General features: G+C 39.3%; 1 pseudogene across 1 annotated transcript in view; it reads left to right on the plus strand.

The window, feature by feature from the left end:
- Positions 1 to 17,013, plus strand: part of LOC149193652 (ISWI chromatin-remodeling complex ATPase CHR11-like) — a 97,080-nt pseudogene extending 80,067 nt beyond the window's left edge. The window contains exons 10-12 of the transcript XR_016255048.1: positions 16,471 to 16,528; positions 16,726 to 16,787; positions 16,924 to 17,013. The product of XR_016255048.1 is annotated as an ISWI chromatin-remodeling complex ATPase CHR11-like (transcript). The remainder of the gene's footprint in view (positions 1 to 16,470; positions 16,529 to 16,725; positions 16,788 to 16,923) is intronic.
- The last annotated feature ends 3,365 nt before the right edge of the window (positions 17,014 to 20,378 follow it).

Here is a 20,378-nt window from a genome sequence, read left to right on the forward strand (position 1 = left end):
GGAAAGAAGAAGACGGTGGCCACAACCTCTAGACAGGGCCCCTTCGCATGACAACAACAGATGGACAAGGTCGTGGAGGAGTACGAGGACATCTTCACCTCCCCCACAGGGGTGCCTCTGCACTGTCAGGTCAAGCACTCCATCGATCTGACCCTAGATGTGCTGCTGCCCAATGGACCAATCTATCGGCGCTCCGTTCTGGAGAACGACGAAATCAAGAGGTAGATTTAGGAGTTGCTGCAGAAAGGTCACATCCGTTCGAGTTCATTGCTCTGTGGGAGCCTGATCGTGTTGGTATAGAAGGAGGATGGGACTTGGAGACTCTGTATTGACTATCGGGCGCTGAACAAGATCACTGTCCAGAATAGGAATCTGATCCCACGGATTGAGGACCTTCTAGACCAACTGAAGGGGGAAAAATATTTCAGCAAGATTGACTTGAAGTTCGATTATCATCAGGTACCAATCGAACCCTTCGATGTGTGGAAAACTGCCTTCAAAGCTAAGGAGGGCCTTTGAATGGTTGGTTATGCCTTTTGGGTTGACGAATGCTTCTGCAACCTTCATGAGGCTGATGGATGACATCTTGCGACCATTCACCAAATCATTTGTAGTGGTATACTTGGATGACATCCTAATCTTCAACAAGAGTTGGGAAGAACACTTCCACCACATCTGACAGGTTCTCTAAACACTGCGACTAACACAAACTGTGTGCCAATTTGGAAAAATGCACTTTTGACATGACCCGGGTTCAGTCTTTGGGATATATTATTGATGAATGAGGGGTGCATGTGGATCTAGCCAAGATCCAAGTCATTCAGGATTAGCCAGCCTTGACCACTTTGACAAAGTTCTGTAGCTTTCTGGGTCTTGCCAATTTCTACCGCAGGTTCATGTTGGGATTCTCTCATATCACTTGGCCCTTGAGTCAAGTCACCAAGGGAGGAGCGAAAGCAAAATTCTTTTGGTTTGAATCTCAACAGAAGGCATTCGTAGAGTTGAAACATCGCCTCTGCTCTGCACCAGTGCTCACTTTACTAGACTTGCAACAACCATTTGAGATCGAGACAGATGCCTTTGACTATGCTATTGGGGCAGTCCTTACTCAACAGGGGCATCCAGTGGAATATCACAGTGAGACACTTTCAAACACAGTTCAGAAGTATCCCACTTATGAAAAAGAGATGTATTCCATTGTGCAGGCTTGCCGACAATGGAAGCATTACATTTTGGGGAAGGAAATGGTCATCCACACAGACCATTGACCCCTGTAGTTCATACAGACGCAAGGGAAGTTGCAGAATGATCACCATCAAAAGTGGTCCACATACCTACAATAGTTTTATTTGAATATCAAGTATAAGAAGGGTAGCATCAATAATGTTGCACACTGCCTCAGCCGACCACCGATCATGGCGTTAACCATCGTGCTCAACTCTTGTGGGCACGAGACTTCTGATTAACCACTTCTCTACAAAAGCGACCCAGAGTTTGGCCACACATACCAGAGGCTCTTGGAGGGTCAGCAAGTTCTAGATTTTAACCTCCAGGATGCCCTGCTATGCCACCTGGACACCTTTCTGTTCCTTCAAGTGAGCGAGCCAAGATGATTGGGGAAGCGCACTACAGTCGGTCCACTGGGCATTTCGAGGTCGAGAAAACAGTGGCAGTACTGTAGAAGTATTTCTACTAGCCGAATCTTCGACAAGATGTAGGGAAGTACATCAGATCCTGTGCTATTGCCAAATCGACCATCAAGAAGCAAGGCCTCTATACTCCGCTACCTACCCCTAGTTGACCTTGGGAATCCATCTCCATGGATTACATGTCGGGCCTTCCTTCTATTAAGCATGGCAACAACTGTGTTTTTGTGGTCGTCGATAGATTCTCGAAGATGGCCATTCTCGCAGCCTGCAAGAAGAATATCACAGCAGAAGAAACTGCTAAACTCTTCTTTGAACGAGTGTGGGTACACTTTGGGATCCCATAGTCTATCATCTCAGATCGGGACAACAGGTTCCTCAGTACATTTTGGTCCAGTCTTTGGTCGATGCTGGACACCAAGCTCACTAAGTCCACAACTTTCCATCCCCAAACTGATGGCCAGACAGAGGTCATCAATAGGATGATCGTACACATTTTGCGCATGTAAAACTCAAAGCATCCACACACATGGGATGAGAGCCTTCCCTATGTCCAACACAGCTATAACCGAGCTCTCCACAGCTCGACTGGCCACAACCCTTTTCAGGTGGGCTTGGGATTCCAGCCACTATGTCCCATTGATGTGGCCATACCATTTGCAGCTACTCAGGCAGATTCGGTTCATGTCCAGTCGGAAGCCGATAAGGCAAACAACTTCATTGAGCACATCCAACATATCCGCTAGCAGGTCCATGACATTCTAGAGAAATCAAATGCCAAGTACAAACAACGACATGATCAACATCAGGTGCCACACAAGTTTCAAGTGGGCGACAAAGTCTGGTTGTATTTGTAGAAGGAACACCTGATCAGAGCCTATCGTAAACTCAGACCACTCCGATATGGTCCTTAAACCATTACCAAGGCTGTGGGTGACAATGCATTTGAGCTCAACATTTCCCCATTCCTTGGCCTGCACCCAGTGTTCAATGTGGACTGCCTTTGACCATACTTCCCACCATTGCTAGACACATCAGAGATTGCAGAACAACTCACACCTATAGAGTTAAATCCAGATTGCATGGAGCAAGCCACAACTGATCGGATCATGGACATGCATATCAAGAACACTCACCAGCAGAAGATCCAACTGTATCGAGTTGTGAAAGCAGGCCAACTCCTTCACCAGGGCAAGTGGCTCACGAGGGACCAAGTTCAACAGAAGTTTCCTCATCTCATGGAGGAACTCAACGCAATGGGGACCACTGCTTCCTAAGGGGGGAGGAATGATCTAGGTGGATATTGGTGGCCACCCGCCAATCCACTTGGACCCCCACCATTGTTTTTTTTAGTTTTTCAGTTTCCTTAATTGTAGCACAATTTACTATTTTTAGTAGTTTTTCGGGTCCTAAACTTCCAGAGCCGTTTTGAGGCCCTAAACGACATTTCTTTGGCAATCTACTTCCAACGATTTTTGGTTTAAAATCATCTTTTCCGTCGTAGTCCTCAGAGAGATCTTTCCAACAGGTTATCATGCTCGTCAAACGGAGATAATATGACCAAGTTGCGACCCCGCGAAGTTCGCTGTCCAACTCACCCCAACGGGGCCCATAAACTCTTGGTGTTACATCTCCTCGGGTTAGGGTTTTGGTTGTTCATGGTTTGTTCTTATTGTTCAATAATAAAAAGGCCCTTGAGCCTCATTGTAACGCAGTTTAGAGGCATGTAGCCGCCACATCTCTTCTCAAAGATAAGCTACCATCGCCCGAGTGAGTCTTATTTCCATTCAGTTTGTAAGCATATTTCAGTATTTGGTATTAATGAAATGAAGTGTTATTTACACTGCATCTTTGTATTTATGGTTATATTTGTAATTTGTTGCGTTCTTGTTTAAATCCGGATCACATCCAAGTTCAATCGAGCCTTGCACAATCCTGATGATAAGCATCTCTTTGTGGGTGGATCAGTCTTCTTCCATCCAATAAACGAGCTAGCCCTGTCCTAGGCTTAGCCTAGTCACAAAAAGATAATAAAAAAATAAACCCATGAGCATGTCAGAAATATTCCCTGCTTGCAATTGATTATGAGACTATGGCATTTTGGGGGATTATTGTATGTTTCATGGATTTCAGTGTTGTTTAATTGACGGAAATACTTTAGGAGAGGATCATGATGCTTTAATAGATTCTTGCAATCGAGGAGTGAGAAGTTTATTTTCTTGCTTTCAACCAGAGCTGTACATATTCGTTTTAACTTTGTGACGACAGATGTGGTCATTCTGTATGACAATGTCTAGTATGGATATGATTTAGGAAATACTAGTGTTAAAATATTGCTTGGATATTGCGAATCTAAATATTTGGGTTTGTAGGAATCCACAAGTTGATTTAGAAGCCCAATATCATGCATATAGGATTGGATAGAAGAAAGAAGTTCAATTTTTCCACTTTTGTACGAGGGTTGCTGTTTTTTCTTGATGAGTAGCACATATTCAACATTGTATTTGTCCTTTCTACACCACCCACATAAAAAAAGTATAGCTTTGGGAACTCTGATGCACATGAGGCCTTTCACTCATGTTACATTCAGAGGTATATACTGATGATAAGGATTCCGAGGAGGTGTTTTAGTAGCTATAGGGAAAGAGTAATGCCCTGTTAAGTAATGCAAATGATGATGACTTCACAATTGACTATCATCTCTAGAATGGGTTACTCTTTAGGCTCGATAAATTGTGTTCCTAATGCTGAACAACTGCAGCTTATCATAGAGACTCATATATCCATGGTTGCAAGGCATTTTGGTGTTTGGGAAGACAATTGCTAACTTACAAGGTATGTTTACTAACACAAAATGCAAGGAGATATAGCAAGGTTCATTAGAGGATATATACTTTGTTGTATGAATGTTAAATTGTGAAACTAGGGCCAAATTCCACTTTGGACAACTCATTTGATGGAGATAATTATTGCATTGAATTCCTCTTTTCGAGAGGACCAAAATTGATCTAAGGTTCACTGAATTAGATAAGAAGAAATATGTTTTTGAAGTAAAGCCCACACATGTGCAATTTGTCAAGGCCGGCCTCACCATCATGTAGGCTCATGAAGCCCAAGAGACATGTATTTTGACCTACACTGACTCATATAAATAAGAGTGACCTCAAACCTCATTTGGCATCATCACAACTCATCATATCTTCTCTCTCATCATTTGATTGGGTCATACAAATTGCAGGAAACCTATTTCTCTCACACGTGCGGATTTCAGGAGGCAGTTTGACTGGGCGTTGACTTTCTGTTTTAGCTAAGTTTTACCAATGTTGATCGAGGCTCCTTTGACTTGTGTTGACCACAAACTTGTTTGACTGTAGGGTTGACTTCAGGTTGACTGAGTTTGATTGTTGATTTGTTGAATGTTTTGGGTTGAATTTGACTAGCAAGAGAGGCCGAATTCCTCTCTCCTTTGAACGAGCTGTTTTGGAAGAGTTTGACCATACTTTGATTGCTGTTGACTTTCTGGTTAGGGTAGAATTTGACCGCTATTAATTGATGGCATAATTGCTGATTTGACTGGGCTGTTTTGGACAATGGTATTGGATCATCAAATTGGCAAGTCAATTTTGACTTTGACTTTGTATTATTGTACCCTCTCTCTTTGCTGAACATTTGATATTTATAATAAGAAGAATTGATCAAGGGTTTTCCCCATCTTGGGGTTTTTCCCTGGCTTGAGCCAAATTCTTATGTTCTCTTGTCTTGGCTTGTCTTCTGCATTTATTGTTTATGTTCTATCTACAGTTACTGTTAATGTGAATTAATGATTTATGTGATTTCTATAGGAAATTAAGTGGGAATTATCATTGGGCTAATAAGTGGACATTGAAGTAATTGTTGTAAGTATAGAACATACCATTGTTAACTAGAATTAACATGGTATTAGAGCCTAGGTGAGGACAAGCCCAAGCAAGAGAGAGAAAATCAATCACTAAGATATCTATTGGACAAAGAATAGTTGACAATTCTCCATGGCCTCTACATCTTACTTCAAGACTGAGGACAAGCTTAATGACAAATCTGACTATCATGCATGGAAGATGACTTTGGACTTGACTTTGGAGGAGCATGAAGTATTGGACTATGTGCAAGGAAAAGTGGTGGAGCCTCCTTCAAATGCACCTACTGCTGCGAGAACGAAGTATAGAAAAGGTGAGGTCAAAGCTAAGAAAATTATAATTGACTCCATTCAAAAGCATTTGGTTGCCTATATTTCTGATTTGGGAACTTCTAAGGAAATGTATGATAAGTTGGTTGGGATGTTCAAAGTGAACAATGCAAGTCAAATTCTCTTTCTCAAGAACAAGTTGAAGGATATCAAGATGGATAAACGAGATTCTATCCAATCCTACTTTGTGATAGTAACTCAAATCAAGAATGACCTATTATCTATTGGAGAAGTTATTGCTGACAGGGAGCTCACTCTCATTGCTTTCTGTGGTCTTTCAAGACCATGGGATATATTTACCACCCCCATTCTCAACAATGACATGATACTTGGTTTTGATGAGTTATTGGCTAGATGTAGCACCGGTTGCTTGATATACCACTATCCAATCTATTATTTCTCTCACTGCCAATCAAGGATGGAGTCTACATCAAATGGACGTCGAGACTGCTTTCTTGCATGGCTCACTTAAGTAGGAAGTTTGCTTGAAACAACCTTAGGGGTTTGAAGTACAAGATAAAAGGACACGTTTACCGGTTGAAGAAATCCCTCTATGGGTTGAAGCAAGCCCTAGGGCTTGGTATGAAAGGATTGATAACTATCTTATGAAGCTGGGATTTACAAGGAGCTATGTCGATCCAAACCTATACTTCAAGGTCGAAAAGGACATGCCACTTATTTTGGTCCTTCATGTTGATGATCTTTTTCTAACGGTGCAAACCCTCTCATTTATCAATGCAAGAGGGAGTTGACTTCTAAATTCGAGATGAAGGACCTAGGACTGATGCATTACTTCCTAGGCCTAGAGGTATGGAAAAAGGCAGGCGAGGTTTCCCTTTCTCAAGGAAAATACATTGTGAAGTTGTTAGAAAGATGTGGGATGGTGGAATGCAAGTTTGTGTCTACTCCGATGGAACTCAACTTCAAGAAGCTATGTGGAAATGTTACTGGTCTCGAATTTGCAAATCCTTCTGAATACAGGCAACTTGTGGGGGCCTTGATGTTCTTGGTAAAGTTCTGACTGGACATATGCTTTGCTGTAAATACTTTGAGTCAATTTATGGTTGAGCCTCATCACATACATTGGGTTGTTGCAAAGAATCTCTTAAGATATCTTCGTGGAACTATCAACTAGGGATTGAGATGCATTGCTGGGAATTTGAGGCTACATGTATATTTTGATGCTGACTGGGCTGGTAGTGTGGTAGATAGAAATATCACGTTATCATGTTGCTTCACTTTGGGACTTGCTTCAATTTCTTGGATGAGCAAGAAGCAGAAGTCAGTTTCTCTAAGCAGCACCGAGGCTTATATTGCAGCTAGTATGGCCTGTTGAGAAGCTATATGGTTGAGGAAGCTATTTAATGAGCTATTTGAGAAAGTGATGGATACCACCATTATCTATTGCGATAATCAGAGTGGGATTCACCTTTCAAATAATCCCGTGACCACTCCAAGCATATTGATATCAGGTACCACTTTATCCAGGATATGGTACAATGGGGAGCAATAAGCCTCCAACACATCAGGATGGATGAATATGTTGCAGGCATCCTCACGAAGCCCTTGGGGAAGGTCAAGTTCTTAGCCTTCCAAGAGAAACTTGGAGTCGTGGAAGGACCCTCCCATGATGTTCCCACTTGAGTTGGACATTGAGCTCTGAGAGCTCTTAGAGTTCCGGGGTTCTTCTTGGAGCTATGTGTGACCATCGGGTGAGTGGTTCACCTTCCCCTATAGCTATGTATAGGGTGAGTAGTTCACCTTCCTCTGTGATACCCCATGATGATATATGAGAGCATAGGGTGAGTGGTTCACCTTCCCCTCTGGTGGTTGACATGTGTGTAGGGTGAGTGGTTCACCTTCCCCTCGGGTGGTTGACATGTGTGTAGGGTAAGTGGTTCACCTTCCCCTACGATTGATGAAATATGCATAGGATGAGTGGTTCACCTTCTTCTATGGCATATGAGCATGATGAGTGGTTTACCTTCTCATGTGGATGCCCCAATATACATCCTACCCATGTAGTCCAAAACTATTGGAAAGTACCTCTCATCTGGCCATTAAGTTCAGAAAAGAGGATACAGAACATAACACTACAGATGGATGCATCATCTACCGCTGTACTCCCTATGACTAGGATGCATGATTTTCAATAACTTGATTGCTCAGGATCAAGTTTGATTGGGGTTCTACCCTTGGTTATGTGGACTAACTTTTGTTAGTGGAGAGTGGTAAGGTCTTGTGACTCACTATTGATCGATTCTTCTTATTATCTATATCAATCTTTAGTAGAGATGAGACGAGATGCATATATAGTACATGATGACAAGATGGCATGATGATTGATAGTCAGATATTGGCAGGTGGAATTCTCCCTAGTTGAGAGGGAGTGTTAAATTGTGCAACTAAGGCCAAATTCCACTTTGGACAACTAATTTGATGGAGATAATTATTGCATTTAATTCCTCTTTTCGAGAGGACCAAAATTGACCTAAGGTTCATTGAAATTAGACAAGGAGAAATATGTTTGTGAGGTAAAGCCCACGCATGTGCAATTTGTCAAGGTCGACCTCACCATCATGTAGGCTCATGAAGCCCAAGAGACATGTCTTTTGACCCACATTGACTCATATAAATAAAAGTGATCTCAAACCTCATTTGGCATCATCACAACTCATCATATCTTCTCTCTCCTCATCTGATTGGGTCATACAAATTGAAGGCACCCTGTTTCTCTCACACATGCGGATTTCAGGGGGTAGTTTGACTGGGCTTTGACTTTCTATTTCATCCAAGTTTGACTAGTTGTTGACCAAGGATCCTTTGACTTATTTTGACTGCAATTTTTTGGAGGAATAATTCTGTTTGGGCAGGGCACATTGACTAGCAAAGGAACCAAAGATTTTTGGGCACTTTGACTTGCGTTGACCACAGGGTTGACTTAGGTTGACCAAGTTTGAATGTTGATTTGTTGACTATTTTGGGTTCACTTTGATCAACAAGAGAGGCCAAGTTCCTCTCTCCTTTGACCGAGTTGTTTTGGTAGAGCTTGACCAGACTTTGACTGCTGTTGACTTTCTGGTTAGGGTAGAATTTGACTGCTGTTGATTTAGGGTAGAATTTCATATTTGATTGCGTTGTTTTGGACAATGGTATTGGATCATCAAATTGGGAAGTCAATTTTGACTTTGAATTTATATTATTGTACTCCCTTTCTGTGCTAAACATTTGATATTTATAATAAGAAAAAATGATCAATGGTTTTCCCTGGCTTGAGCCAAATTCTTGTGTTCTCTTGTCTTGACTTGTCTTTTGCATTTATTGTTTATGTTCTATCTACAGTTACTATCAATGTGAATTAATGGTTTATGTGATTGCTATTGGAAAATAAGTGGAAATTATCATTGGGCTAATAAACATACATTGAAGTAATTGTTGCAAGCCTAGAACATACCATTGTTATCTAAAATTAACATTGAGCAAGTCCATTAACAAGAAATAGGGTCTATAATATCCCTTACTTGTACCTACTCATCCTTGGGAAAGCATTTTCATGGATTTTGTCAAAAAATTTCTAACTACTAGGAAGGGACACAACTACTTGTTTGTGGTAGTTGACAAGTTTAGTAAGATTTGTATACTTATTCTTTGTAAAAAAACCATTAGAGGGAAAGAAGTAGAAAATTTGTTTTGGTGCACTTTGAGATATTAAGGAGCATCATTTCAGACATAGATGCTACGAATTTTAGTGCATTTTGGACCACGTTGTACGAGAAGACGAACAAGAAGATAAAGAGGCATACAACATTCTATTCACAGATAGATGGGCAAACTAAAGTAGTCAATAAGACTTTGATGCAATTTTTGAGGGGTTACAACTAGAAGCTTCTAAAGATATAGGACTAAAATATGGTCTATGTTAGCACCTAAATCTGCCTTAGGTTGAAGGAAGGAAAAAATTAGGGTAACCACAAACCACGCTCAGTCTGGTAGCTAGCCCTACCAGAGCAGGAGAGGGCTCTCTCCGAGTCACGCGCAGTGAATATATAAGCAAAACGGTTTGAGATGACTTATAATGAAATATTTACCTTAGGCTAGTAAGTGAATAGGGATTCGGGAAACAATTTTCATGAATGACCGAGCTTCTGGGATGGTATGGGACCAACGGTCAGCAAAGAACAGAGAATTTAATACAAAGGCACAGATTATTTCGTGAGGCAAGGTAGGCAGAAAATGTAACAATTTAGTTTGAAGTACCGCGGCATGAATAGATTGCCGAAGAAAGTGAAAAGGGCTTAGTGACATGAATCCTTTTCAACAGAAGAATAACACACATGAAATTTTCCCATAGGCAGAGCAATAAAATTGAATTCTACCTAATCTCACTTAGAAAATTTCACTGGAAATGAACATGAATTGAATTATGAAACATAACGAAATACGTATGAAAACATAAGAGACACATTTTCTACACTCACAACCACAAGAATCTCATGAAACAGAGCCGCTGCCTTTCATTGATTCTCTGTAAAAAATACACAGTGCAGAAACAAAGTTTCTTTCCCATAGTCTCTTAGAAGTTACCAGCCAACCAACCCTTTGCAAATAACTTGCATACAATATATAGAATGTGTGAGGAAGATATAGAATGCCCAGGGGTTGGGAAGTTACTCGAATCATTACAAAATGGAGATGGAGAGCCAACCATCAGTTACAGGTGCAGCGCTGCAAACATGACATTTGGCATTGGGTGACCGTTTGCCTTCCTTCGCCACTTGGATAGAAGCCAATCTGGAGAAAAAAATCTTTAAATGGCGCCTTTGGTGCCAAAAAACCGAAGTGTAGATGACCGGGCCCACTTGGAGAAGTCGCGAACTGAAATTTCGCGAAACAGAAGAAAATTGACAATTTTTCCTCTGTGCGCCGCACCATTTTCTCTATGCGTCACGCTTCTTTGGGGCCTGTTTTGGGGCACTTGCAGGTGTCCAAAATGTGCCCAAGTGGGCTTGTTGGAAAGCCTGTCCTGTCTACTTTCTAACCCCACTGGAATTTTCAAATTTGGTGCTCGTTTGCCTTCCAAATCTTCATTCTCCCAAGACTGCTTTCTGTGTGTCAAAAAAGTGGTAGAGAGGCCATTTTTGGGTGTTTTTTGACCTTTAGGAGACCCAGACCTTGCCCAAATCTCTTGCTTACAGGGAGAAAATCCCTGTTTTTTGCCCAAAAAATTTCCATGTGACCAAAAATTCCCCAAATTTCTTGAAATTTGTGCTGGAGGTTCTCTATGGGGTGCCATGCTGAGCCAAGGAAGCCTCAGCCAAGATTATAAGCCTATCTTGCTCTTTTGCCTCTTTTTCCCTCCTTGTTGCTTTCCTCAATTTTGCTTTTAAACTCTTTATTCGGGCCTTGGCGCTCATGATTTGTGCCCTGTAATGAAACACCATGTGTCTCAACAGAGCAAGGTCTTTGTCGGCCTTGTCTAGCAGCCTCTCCAAATGCATGTTGAAAGCTGCCTCAATGAAAGTGTCCCATGTCATGTTATTTTTTGTCAACTAATGGAGAACCATAACCTTTATCAAGCTATGATTAAAGAGACTGGGATAATGCACTTTTCTTTTCAATTTCATCTTTTTAGACATCTTGGTTAAGCTCCTATACAAGTAACTACTCAAATTGAGCAACTTGGTTGCTGTAAAGTGTATGAGCAGCCTTATGTGATATTGATGCAACCTGGAAAATTTTCCCTCACATGTGAAGAATTTCATGACAGCCTTCATTAATGGTGCATGTATCTCCAAAAATATCTAAATGGGAAAACATGTGAGTGAGTTTCTTTATATTATGATTTCAGTTAGGGTTTGTACTCTTCTAGGTCTAGGTTCATGTCTTTGAACCAATTTTCACCATGGTTTGGTATGCCTGTAGCTTGAGAGATGGAATCTACTGAAAACATGAAATCATTCCCTGCAATGGTGATTTTGTCTTCCATCCAAGTGAGGGAAATATACATCTGAGATACTCATGGTGAAAAACTTGTTCTTGGCCTTTTTCTTGCCACATGTTCTTCATGGTGCTCAATGTTATCATGGTCCACCAATTCCTTTCCCTTCATCTCTTGTTTCTTGACTTTGAATTGTTCTTTCTCCATAGATAGATGTTGTGCTTTAAGCTGACTGTTTTCTTGATCAAGGCATGAAATGATAAATTTGGCCCTTATCAAATTGTTCTTGACCTACATGATCTGAGAATGTTTCTCTTTGATGACTTGTTGTATGGATTTATGCTCATCTTGTGCCTCCAAGTCAACTAGGTCAAAATCATGCTCAATGAGCTCCTCATCATGAAAAGAAGTCTCATGATGTGATGGTGATCCCTGTTCTTGTTTGCTTTCGCCAACAGCTTCTCTAAGTGGATGTGGATCCTCTCAAGCCAAATCTCTCAATCAGCCTCTATCTCCTGCTGAATAGGTGTCTTCTTGTGGTTGTCTTTATGAAATTTGTTGCATTCAATCATAGGCATATAACCACCATATCACTCATAAAATTTGATAAACAAGTGATGTTATAGAGCCTACCTTGCAATTTGATGGGCTTCACAAGAAATTTGAGGCAAAATGGCACAATTTCAGGCCTTTTTTTTTTTCCTGTGCTCCGCGCTCTCTATGTGCACCGCGCCAGTGTAAATTTACACTGGAAATTTCCTCCAGTGCACTGCGCTCCCTCTGTGCGCCGCGCTCTTTTCCAGGCGACTTTTGGAGGCCTTCCCTGTGTCCAAATTGGGTGCAAGATAGCTCGTTGGAAAGGTATTTGAGTCTACTTTCCAACCCAACTGGAATTTTTCAATTTGGAGTTCATTTGCCATGTCAAAAGTCAAATCTCCCAAGACTGGTCAAAATGTGCCCAGTGAGGCTGCCTCAAGGTAGAGTGCTGTTACAGTCAACTTTTGAATGCCTTCCTCAACTCCAAATTGAGCTCATGATAGCTCATTGGAAAGCTCTTTGTGTCTAGTTATCATTTGACTCATCAAGCAAGTCATTTGGCCAACTGAGCTAGGAGAAAATTTTATTTTCCCAAGGTCACTTCAGAGGTGCATCAATTCTCCCGAGGCAACTATATTTTTGACATTTCTCCAAAACCATGACACCTGTGTAAAAAGTGAAGGAGGTTTTTCTTCCTTGGAATGTTGTGGACAAAAATCTCTCTCAGTTTTCCCAAATTCATCTTTTATTGCTCAGAAACCTCATTTGAGTGAAACCTATCCCGATGTGTGGAACAAGGGATTTGTCGAAATGAAGCGAAATGAAGGGGATAGGGAGCTTCTAAATTCTTGAGGAAATTTTGGGAAGTAGGGAGGGATGTTAGGAAGTAGGGGAAAGTGAAATCTCAGAGATTGAGTGAGGGGAAGGGGTCCAAAAAGGCAAAACACAGGTCCAACCTAGAAAATTGCTAGGTTGTAGCAAGAAACTAGGGTTTGTGCGAGAATGAGGAATTTGGGGGATCTCAGTGATGGGAAGTGTTTGATAAGGTACTTTAAGGATAGGGGAAGGTGTATGAACATCAAGAGATCAGTTTTTTCGATGATTTGACCGCCCAAGAGAAATTGCCTTCAAAACCCTAGGAGAGGGAAATGACCTTACCTAGGGGCAACTGAAGCATGAACAAGCTGTAGAATGACCCAGTGGGACTTGACATGATAATGACAACTCTCTTAATGATGGTACACTCAGCTGAACGGTGACATGGATCGACATTTGGACAACTTTGACAAGGGTAAAATCAAATCCTAGACCGAATGCCTTGTGACCAAATTTTTGCTTGAAGACCCACTGAAATGACAAAATTTGACCTTGACACCTTAAAATCACTTTGTAAGAGCATGTTTGATCACTGGAGGAAGGCTGGAAAGACTCACACTAACAATATATATACAACATTTTTATAACATAATAGCTTACACTTCTACTGATAAATCTCCATTGGAAACTTGTTTTGGATATTTGCTATCTTTATCTTTAGATGTTGTATGTGGATATCAAGGAGTGAGGGAGGATTTCATAAAGGATGCTTTAAGAGCATAAAATTTTGTTGATAAGATTAAAAAATCCATTTGCAAGTACAAGAGATGCTGAAAATGTTATAGGAAAAGTACAAGGCCAAGCATGATCAACACATAACAAAGAAGACATTTAGAGTGGGAGACAAAGTATAGCTATAGTGGAACAAGGAAAAACTATAGGGTTTTGGGAAGAAGTTTAAGGATTTGTAATATGGTCCCTTCAAGACACTGGAAGAGGTGGGAGATGCCTATACACTTGATAATAGGACTAGTGGCCTAGCTTTTAACATAACCTGATAGCAAACTAGGGGTCATGTGTGACTCCTACAAATCTTAATTGGAGTTACAAATTTGACCCTTCTATATTTTTCTTCATAGTCCACCTGTGGCTAGTCCCATTTGCATGAATCGGGGCTGACACTACATCCTCTTGAATCATGTTGGTCAATCATAATAGGTCAAATTGTTAGATATCAGTGTTTGGGATTCAACTGTGTTAATTAAGTCATCCATCTATGACTATTTTCATGAGAGTTAGTCATAACTGACTAATTTCTCATGATTTTTGAATAGTCCACTTAGCGCTCATTGCATCCGGGTGATGCAAACTCCAGTTGACATAATTCTTGCACCGTTGAGAAGATATCTTAATATCGCATTATATGCCAAGGTCCAACATTTAAGGAGAGTTTTGACCCCCAAAAATGCCATTTAATGCCTTAAAATGCCCCCAAAATTTTTAGATCTTAATTCTCCAAACTGAGACATGGTGGTAAAAATGACCATGCAAGATGATTTCTCCCATTTTTCCACTCTAAAAGCATCAAGATGGATGAAAAATAGTATAATGATCCAATTTAGATCATAATAATAGTGTTATGGGTCTACACTTAAGTGAGAGACTTTTGATTCCAAAAAAATGCCATTTAATGCTTTAAAATGGCCTTAGAAATTTTCAAACCCCAATTCTACAAACTGGGATTTGTCTATAAAAATGACCCTACAAGTTGATTTCTCTAGTTTTTCCACTCTGATAACATTGAGATTGATGAAAAATAATATGATCATCCAACCCAAATGCAACAATTAGAATTATATTTTAGCATTCACCACATTGATGAGGAGCAAAAAAATGTCATTTACTAGATTGAAGTTAAAGGGCTATGCCTTAACTTGGTGAGAAAGCCATACAAGGACACTTGGGTTGGATGGTGATCTCACAATAATTAAGTGGGAGGGCTTTATAACCATCATAAAATTCTGATTCTACCCTATCGGATATGTAGAGCACTGATGGATTCAGTGGCACTATTTTAGGTAGAGGCAGGGACAAAGCATACATGATTACACCACCAAATTCAAGAAGATAGCGATCATGCTAGGTATCTCTCTCAAGAACCAAAATTTACTCTAGTGTCTTGGGGGTATACACAACAATTTACAAAAGAAGGTAATGATTTTCAAGCCATTAATGGTTTGACAAGGCTTATGTCTAAGAATAATACCTAGAAAGCATAAGCTAAAAGAAAGGGCAGTCAAATGGTTCAAAATAGAAAGAGCATTGGGACGCTTCCAAGGAAGGGAAGAAGAAGTGGAAAAGGGAAAAGGAAAAGAAAAAAACAACCACTTCACATGAGTGCAAGTATCTTAGCAATCATAGCAATGACCACAACATTGATGGTCACACTAAGGAGAAGTGCTAGAAATTGTATCCAATGTTGAACTCGAAGAACCAAAAGAAGTATGGGAAGGAAAAAATTCGTCTTGCCACATATTCAAGCAATTAGGTGAAAAGCAACTGTGCATGAGAATATTGTGTACACATTAATGCAAAAGGAGGTGAATCTGAGTAGCTTTCATCCCTAGAAAGAGAAGGAGATGACCAAATTCTTCCACACTAATATCTAGGTCAAAAAGACAAATATTAATGCCTTGTCCAACTTAGGCTTAGACTAATCTTATAACAATGGATTGGGTCAACAAAATTGGATTGGAGGTTCAATATCATCCTATCTTATATGATTGGGATGGGTACATAAGGATGCAAAAATTAAGCTAACAAAACAATGTAGAATAAAATTTTCTATAGGTGTTATTTTTATTGATGAAATAGATTTGGATGCAGTTCCACTTGATGTATGTGGAGTTGTGTTTGGGAGTTCCTATGTGTATATGTGAAATGAAATCTTCATACGGAGAGCCAATTAATATTTCCTCGTCAAGGATGGGAAATCATTCATCATCAATGCACACAATAGTAAGTCCAAGATTTCATTGCTCAGTGCCAACCAAGCCAAGGAATTAATTAGTTCTAGCAAGAAATATGTTTTACTATTTTTAAGAAAAAATAATGGTTATTGAGTCAATAAGAGAAAAATCATCCCTGGAGGGGTGTACTAAAGCACATAAATAGAAATTGGAAGGGTTGCTACAGGCATACAGGGGAGTGTTCTAGGAGCCTAAAGGACTACCACCTAAGAGTGACTAAGTGGAGCTCATAATACAATTACTGCTGGACTCTCCATGGCCAAATATTGGGCTATACAGATAGTTTGTTTTGAAATCAAGCGAAGTGAAGAAGAGGTTGCAGTGGTTACTAGAGCAGGTTGTGATATGACGAAGTACATCACCTTTTGGGTCACCCATCTTAATTGTACTAAAGAATGATGGGACATGGTGAATGTGCCTTGATTATAGAACATTAAACAAGATTATGCTAAGGTACCCTCTTCCCATGATTGATGCTTTATTGTATCAATTGCAATAAGTAAAATATTTGACCAAGTTGGATTTAAAATCTAGGTATCATCAGGTTTGAGTCAAAGAAGAAGACACCTGGAACACCGCCTTCAAAATTAGATAAGGTTTGTGTAAGTTGTTAGTCATGCCATTTGGTCTATACAATGCACCAACTACATTCATGAGACCAATGAATCATGTATTGCACCCTAATTTAGATTCATTTGTTATTGTTTATTTGGACGATATACTGGTTTACAGTGCTACATGGGAGGAACACATTGCACACTTGATGTAGATGCTAGAGACTTTGAAGAAGCATTAGCTACTGACAAATCTCAAGAGATGTGAGTTTGCACAACAATCATTGGTGTATCTAGGCTATGTAATTGGTGGAGTGGGGCTTAAGATAGATTCAGCAAGGATGGAGGCCATCACAAAGTGGCTGGTTCCTACAAATGTCTCTGAAGTTAGGAGTTTCATTGGAGCAACATAGTACATGATGAAATTCATGGATTCATTTTTAGCAATAGTTGCACCACTCCATGTTATAGCAACAAGTAGTGAGAACTTTTAGTGAGGGAAGGGTTATTAAAGGCCTTTGCAGAGTTGAAAAAAATGAGTCAACTACTATTTCTCGCATTACCAAATTTGCATTAGCCTTTCAAGGTGGAGACAAATGTGAGTGGGTATGCCATGGGAGTAGTCTTGATGTAGGGAGGAAGTCTTGTATGCTACGATTCTGAAATATTTCATGGGGTAGTTCTCAACTACCCTACCTATGACAAGGAGCTCTATGCCTCGATGACACAAGTTGTAGAAAGGTGGAAACATTGTCTAGTGGTAAAGGAGATGAACTATCCAATGTAATATCCATGATAGTTTATAGATCACTCAAATTCTTCTAGGTCAAGCTTGCCTATGCTTAGTTCATCCTCAACTAATTCAATTTCATCTAACCCATTCTTCATTCTATCATCCATTATACTGTACCTACACTACCAACATCAAATATAAGGTATGTTGGCCTAAAGTTTCATTGCAAACATTGGGAATTATGTCAAAATAAAAATAAAAATTTAAGGCCATATACAAACAAAGCCTTTTCTCTTTAATTATTATAATAGAGTTTGACATTCCACCAGGCAATATAACAAGCTTTCATTCTTTGTATGCAAAATCTAGATATGATTTCCTCTTTACATCACTATATAGATTCACAAACTTCAGTTGATTAGGATATACTGAATGACAATGTGCCCCATAACACACCCATGATTGTGTCCACTACACTTAAATGGAATACTTTATTCTATATATCATAATTTAATTAATCCACATACTAATTTTTCCTTACTAGCATAATATTATATTTTCTATTCAATTAATTAACAATTCCCAATGTAGGTTTCATTTTTCCTTAAGGAGGACAATTTCATGGGTTGGGTTAATGTCCCTAAGCCCATGCATAAAACACGTTATTCATTGCCTAGAAAAATGACTCTATGATCTTTAATGTTAACATATGCAACTGATTCTTTAGCGTATAGGCTTCTTCGCTTCATTATCTACATATGCATGGATACTTAAAGAGTTACAAAAGCTTAAAAGATAAACACCATTATCCTTGCAGCCAAAACTTAATATGATCCATCATATATATGAGGTAAATAGCTCATGAAAATCTTGAATCTATTAATGATAGTTACACAAAATTTATATTTGTTAGTTTATGTAGCTTGAATAGGTGTTCTATACTCAGGTGGTGTCTATGAGGCTAGAAACACATATGGGTTAATTATTTCCAATACTCAAAAAAAGTTTTAAGAAAAATTGTCTTAATTAGATTTAACTAGCCAATTTATTTATTTAAGTGTAACTTAGGGAAAGTGGTTAATTAATTAGGATTAATTGAGACAAATCGATTTTTCTCTAGTGATTTCTAGAAAAGAAATTTTTAGAAGTCAGGATGATCTTATCCATTGATTATGATTAGATCGTGGTTGTTGATTTCTCAATGAGAGATTATAAGAGGAGATCAATGGGGCTTTTAGAGACACAATGAATTGTAGTGAGTGCAAGGGTGCAATGATAGTGTGGAGGACGCCAACAATTGGATGTGACAGTGATTGAAGATCAAGTTTCCGAAGAGATATTTATTCAAAATAATTTACAGCTTCCCAGTGATAGAGGGAGATCAAATTTATCTACAAAGGCTAGGTTTCCCACCAATGGTGTGAATTGACTAAAGAAGTTGAGTTTCCGAAGTAAGAACAAAATTCCCAAAGAAAGTTGATTTGCAAGAGAGAATTTGATTTTCCCAATAGAGTTCAATTTTCTAGTGGAGGCCATGATATTTTGCTAGGAAGTGCGAGTTGCCAGAATAGGTCGAGTTATCTATTGGGGCTACATGTGTGGACCGATTCAGGGTTCCAGGGGAGGGACAAATTGATTTTGAGAGGCTGAATTGATTCCAGGAGGACAGACCATTTAACAGAAATGAAAAAACTAATTTTTTATAGATTTTCTAATTTTACCACAAACAATATATGTAATTTCAATTACATAATTGTTGAAGCATAATAAAATACTCATCTGCATAACTGGTTTTCCCCACATTCAGGTTTTTCTAGGGAAAACTCGTCCAAAACATTGACGTCTATTATTTTTTGTATGTGATCTTTTCTTAGTTCATGTGATTTATTTTTGGTGAAGTTACAATAGTGTTTTATTTAGTTTTTGCCGTATACAATTTATAGAAGACAAATAATATTGTGAAGATAGGTTGATAACAACCAGATTAGATGGAAAAATTTTAAAAATTTCACATGGTATCGGAGTAGATCTGACAATAGAAGAGGCTTAGTGCAAGCACATGAAGAGAATCGAGGGTTTATAAAACCTAGTTCGACTTCTTCATAATTATTTGGGTTTTGCTACATTTTCCAAGGTTTTTTTGTTTTTTTTTGTTTTGTTTTCAGAAATGGATTTAGTAGGATTGAAAGATTAGGGAAAATTAGATGGTGTCTCTAATTTTGGTGTCTGGAAATCCAAAATTTCTTTGTTTTTGGAATAAAATTGTCTCAAGGAGTATGCAACCATTGTTGTAACACTACCTACAGATACAACATAACTAATTGCATACAAGGAAGATGCCAAAGCGAGGACGAGAATACTTGACGGCGTTAAGGATTATATAGTTCCACATACCACAGAGCTAGATACAACAAAGAAGATGTGGGATTTCGTCATAAATTTGTACTAGAATGCTACCACTAACATTAAATTGATTCTCACGGAGAAGCTGAGAAACAACTAGATAAATAAGGGTGAAGACATTGTTAGCTACCTCACTAGGCTCAGACTTGTTAAGGATGAGTTAGCAGCTGTTGGAGATAAACCAGATGATGACGAGCTAGTGCGAATAACCCTGAATGGGTTTACTAAGAAGTGGGATGTATTTGTTCAAGTCATCAATGGATGAGACACCTTACTGAGTTGGGATCGACTATGGAGAAATTTCACTCAAGAGGAGCTTAGACTAAGTCTTGTTAGTGGGAACAACAGTAAAGTGCAAAAAAGTGAGGAGCAACAGGAAAATGTGGCCCTAGCAGGAAAAGGGAAAGTGAAGAAGGGGTCTAGCAAAGGACCTAACCCAAAAGGTGAGAAGAAGAAGAAGGACCTTTCTAAGGTAAAATTCTATGACTATCACGAGT

The sequence above is a fragment of the Pinus tabuliformis genome, chromosome 2_2 (genome assembly GCF_031772625.1).
Source record: "Pinus tabuliformis cultivar Carrire ecotype Pingquan chromosome 2_2, CPIR1, whole genome shotgun sequence".
NCBI lineage: Eukaryota > Viridiplantae > Streptophyta > Pinopsida > Pinales > Pinaceae > Pinus > Pinus tabuliformis.